This window comes from Aegilops tauschii, chromosome 6 (genome assembly GCF_002575655.3).
Source record: "Aegilops tauschii subsp. strangulata cultivar AL8/78 chromosome 6, Aet v6.0, whole genome shotgun sequence".
Classification (NCBI taxonomy): domain Eukaryota; kingdom Viridiplantae; phylum Streptophyta; class Magnoliopsida; order Poales; family Poaceae; genus Aegilops; species Aegilops tauschii.
Genome location: NC_053040.3, coordinates 482,576,169 through 482,581,254, shown reverse-complemented (window position 1 = coordinate 482,581,254; position 5,086 = coordinate 482,576,169). Strand labels below are relative to the sequence as shown.

The window sequence follows — 5,086 nt, the reverse complement described above, 5'->3', positions numbered from 1 at the left end:
CGGCCAACCGTCAGGGTTAGCCGTCAGGCATAGCTTGACAGGGAAATTTTCATATGTCTGTCGGCTGGCCGACAGGAACATTATTCCTGTCGGTTTTCATTGTTTCCCTGACCGTTTTGGCCTCACAGGGATACATAGTCGTCAGGTTTGGCAAACCAGGTAAACTGCATATCCCTGTCATACATAACCGCCAGGAAAAAATGAGTCCAATGAACAAAAAAAATCTTGACATTGATGGTCTTAGACATAGCCATTTCATTACTCTGAATGTTTAGAACAGAGAAACATCACTATCAATAGCTTCCATCAACCATAGAGTTACCAATTCACATACTTCGGATACAATTCCATCGAACTTGCATACATGAATCAAAGGACAATGAAAACAGAGGCGCAACATCTAAAAACACTAGTGCATCAACTAAATATTCACGGCGTGAGACCTCTTTTCATAATGTTTTGTTACAGCTTAAGTTGCAACCTTCTCTTCAAGGTTACCCTGCAGTGGACATAAATGAACTTGTAAAAGGGTGCAAGTGTCTCACATAAAAAAGTGCAAGTGTCAACACTTTGCTACAAAATGGTATCAAGAAACATGAACAATATCTATAAGATATAATAAGCATAATCGATCTGATATCTCAGTTTCTCGCAATAACAGTGGCATATATGCCCAACTTGTTTTTGTCACAGCAAAGTTATCTATAAGATCTAATAAGCATAATCGATCTGATATCTTAGTTTCTCGCAATAACAGTGGCATATATGCCCAACTTGTTTTTGTCACAGCAAAGTTGCCTAATTTTTCAGCTATATGGAAAAATAATGGAGTAATTTGTTCTAGAATCATATCTCAGATTTATACAAACCATGCAATTGAAAAAATCCATTCAAATGGCAACCTAACCACATGCTTCTGAATTAGTTAAAACAGCTAACAATCTGAATAGATGAGATATTAGAGGCTTCTTGCAAGTCAGGCTCTTATCACGGTACCAACATAAATATTCTTAAGTGCAACTGCTCAATGATGCATTACCACAAAATTGTATAATAAGAAAATAACAAGGAGTTAAGTCTACCCATTTCAGATGTTCGAGAAAAATGGGCAGAGTCATCTCCATAACAGTGAAAACCAAAGCATTATGAAATTATTCAATAATGTAACAGTAGGGAACAGTACCTCTTTATTCAGAAGAATATTTATAATTTCTTGCCTTTATTGATCTTCCTTGTTGTGCTGATCATCTTCCTTGTACTTTCCATGCGATGGATCAATTGTCCCTAAATCATAACAGAATGAAAGAGCATGAAACCAAAAGCTATTGACAAACAATACTAGATAATACATTTTACAGTACTGCAAGGTGAGACAATAAAGGACCCCAATTATTCATGGTAAACTTTGAATGTTACTGTAATATATAGGAGAAAGCATGCCATACATTCATGGTAAACTTTGGAAGGGCGAAAGCACAAGTAAAAAACCTTATGCACCATGTGTCCCAACACAAGACAAAAAATAGTTTATGTATAGAACCTGCTAATGACTTTTTCAAGATTCTTATTTATTGCTCGATCTTGAGAAAATTAACTGGGTAACCAATGTTCACTGTTACTGCTTACTCAATAGTTTCAACTTCCGGTTACATGTTGATACACAACATACAAATATTGGAAGGGGTGACCCACGATTACAGAACCAGAAAAGAAGATATGCAGAGCTATATTTGAGAAACCAGTGATATATTAAATGATAACAAGCATGCAGTATTGTCCATTACCTTTACAATTAACAGTTCAACTCTGTTTCCCTCCTCTGAAGAAGTGATGTTTTAGGAGTCCTGTAACCTTGAAGATGAAAATCAAAATATATCAGACTTTCTAAAAGCAGTTGTGGTTCTAGTACTAGTAGAATCTCTTGCAGACATACGGTTGCAGAGGAGAGACATCAACTACCTTGGCCTATTCAAAACCAATGTCTGTATAAAGTCATTTCCTTCTATCAGTACCCAGCAAATGAGGAAGGAGACAATTCTCGTTATTTTCTGGTGAATCTAGTCGGGGGTACTCACATATGAATTTTATCAGGAAATGGAAACAAATCCTAAAGAAGGGAATACAAAAAAAATGGATCTGGAAGGGTGGTACCTGGATGGAAAGGGGTGGCACTCAAACAAGGATGCGATAGCAATCGACTGACGACACCGGCGGGTACTTTGACGACGACCCTCTGGAGGTAGAGGCGAAGTTGACGGCGATATTCCGAAGGCGACCATTCCTTGTTCGGCAACCCAGCGAACATAGCGAATGGGGCGGGCGAGAGGTTGGAGGAGGCGCATCCGGCGACGAGGATTTGGGGCGCAGCAGGTTGGCGACGGATTTGGGGCGCATCAGCCTAGGAACGACGAGGGATTTGGGACACCGCTGGCTGGCGGCTGCCAGATCTGGGATTTGGGGGCGCCGCTGGCTGGCTCGGTGGGGAATGACTGAGATTTTTTTTCACTCGGGCTTTTATTCCAAGTTTCCAACCGGTGAGCGGCAGCCCAAAAATTAGCTCGATCAGCGGCTGGACGGGCTTTGTTTTGGCGCGCGTGGCTGAATTCATGGCGCCAAACATGGGTTTCATTTTCGCTGTGGGTTACGCACGCCAGGGAAATTGGTTAGTCCTGTGGGCCGGGCCAGGACCGACAGCAATATTTTTTTTCTGTGAGCTTTCGCCAGACGCACAGGAATATGGCCCATTTTCCTGTGTGCTAGTGCGGGCCCGACAGGAAAAGGTATAACACACAGACAAATTCCAGTTATGCAAAGAACTTTTTCCCCTGGCGGCTCTCATCTAGGGTTCTCTTCCTCTCGTCACCGGTGGCGACGTAGAGAAAAAACTGCTCTGATCTCCATAGCTCTGGCTGGTTCTTCGTTCGGGCTGATCCAGGGGCAGCCCTGTGCTTCTACCCGGCCTTGGCGGCGTTCTGCTCGGGTGCGAAGGAGTTAGGGTTTCGCTCTCAGCTTTTGCTCGGCTACAGGTGAAGATCGGATCTCGTCCTGACTGCTATCATGGCGAGCGGAAGTAGTTCTTGTGTTCCTGCCAAGGGGAAGGGGAAGATCGAGGAGCTGATGAAGGAGTTGTCTCTGGAAGAGGGCGACCTTGATGATGTAGTTTTTGATGAAGAGGATGGTCGGCGGAAGAGGACCTCTGTTGGTTGATCTTGGTGCGAGTTCATATGGACAAAGATTTCAGTAACTACTGGTTTTTCCGTACGATGCGGGCTGCATGGGATCTGGCTAGGGAGGTGAAGATCAAAACCCTAGAGGATAATTTATTCATCATGAAGTTTGATTGTTTGGGTGATTGGGAGACGGTGACGCAGGGTGGGCCGTGGCACTACAAGGGCAACCCGGTGATCATAGCTCCATATGATGGATTCACTAAGCCATCGACTGTGGAACTTTTCACGTTTGAAGTTTGGGCTCGTATCATTGATCTCCCGATGGCGTATCACGGGAAGGTTAAAGCTTTGGCTTCAAAATTGGGGGAATTTGTGGACTTAGAACCTTCCTCTTTTGATTTCGAAGGAATTTTTTCAGAGTAAGGGTCAGGCTTGATGTGCGGTATCCCCTGAAAAATGCAACATCCATCATTCGTGGGGGTGAACGTGAGATCTTTGCTGTGTGGTATGAAAGGCTACCGGATTGGTGTCAGGTGTGTGGCATGATGGGTCATCAGTTCAAGGAACATGGAGATGGAGTTCATCCTCCTTCAGCCCTGGTTTTCAAGAACCTGCGGGCTCCAGCCACAACTAGTTGGGCGACCAAAAGGAGGAGCAGTAAGCAGCAGCAGTCCAAGAACACAGCGAAGGCAGCACCACGGGGTGACCAAGCATCGGAGGAAGCATCTTATGAGGATACTAATATGGAGGAGGGTGATCTGAATCGAAAGCGCTCTTCGGATGAAGTACAGTGCCAGCTTGAGCCAAAACCTGTCTCGACATCGGAGCTGGCGCTTGTTGTCAAGTCAAAAGGTGGGGTGGAGGAGGTGCCTCCCAGCCCTCCACCAAAGCAGGAACATAAGAGATCGAAGCTCATAGAGGCAGTGGACAAAACCGGCAAAGGGGGTGTGAAGAAGGCCCCCTCGGGCCAGAAAACTATTGAAGCAAAATCGGCGACCTCCTCCGGGGAGGATCGCCGGACTCAATGAATCTCCTGTGTTGGAACTGTCGCGGGATTGGCAACGCCCCGACAGTTCAAGAGCTTCGCGAACTCGCGATTAAGTTTGCCCCTAGAGTACTCTGTATTGTTGAAACTCAGATTAGTGGAGTTAGAGCTGAAAATCTAGCGAGTACTTTAGGATATGACAATTCTTTTGCTGTTGATTCCTCCGGTGGAAGTGGAAGTTTGGCTATTTTTTGGAACAATGAAATAAAGCTTGAGCATTTGGGTTACTCGAAGTATCATATAGATGTTAAAATTTGTGGTCTTGGTGGTGAAGCGTGGAGACTATCTTGCTTTTATGGAGAGGCACAGACCCACCTACGCCACCGCACTTGGGACACGATGAAGAACCTATCAACGTTACATGATCTTCCTTGGCTGTGCATGGGAGATTTCAATGAAGTTTTGAGGCATGATGAGTTTGATGGGATCGGTACTAGAAGCCAATCTCAGATACAAGGGTTTAGAGATGCAGTTGACATTTGTGGCCTTGTAGACATTGGATATAAAGGAACAAAATGGACGTTTGAAAAAAGAGTGTCGGGCGGGTCCTATACTAGGGTTCGCCTAGATAGAGCTCTGGGTTCGGTTCAATGGTGCGATCAGTTCCCGAATGCTGTGGTCCAGCACCTCACGGAGGCCACTTCAGATCACTCACCTCTTTTGGTGCAGCTGGATGTTCCAAGGAGGAGAGAGGAGAAATTGTTCCGCTACGAGGTGATGTGGGATACACACGCTGAACTAAAACAGACTGTACAGGCAGCTTGGGATAATGGACCGAGCTCGACGATTGGTGAGGTTCGGGCAAAACTTGATGCGCTAGCACAGAACCTGGGGGATTGGTCAAAGGCAACTTTTGGAAGTGTCAGAGGAG

General features: G+C 45.0%; 1 long non-coding RNA gene across 2 annotated transcripts; it reads right to left on the bottom strand.

Moving 5' to 3' along the window:
• Window positions 1-240: 240 nt before the first annotated feature.
• On the bottom strand, window positions 241-2,775 carry LOC109783922 (uncharacterized). Of its 2 annotated transcripts, XR_005760911.2 has the most exons (5): window positions 2,152-2,775; window positions 1,960-2,057; window positions 1,785-1,851; window positions 1,184-1,284; window positions 241-499 (listed from the first exon to the last, which is right to left on the bottom strand). It is a non-coding gene; the product is annotated as an uncharacterized lncRNA (long non-coding RNA). The 2 variants fall into 2 exon arrangements; XR_002237771.4 differs by lacking the exon at window positions 1,960-2,057 and having other exon boundaries at window positions 2,152-2,765.
• Between the last annotated feature and the right edge of the window lie 2,311 nt (window positions 2,776-5,086).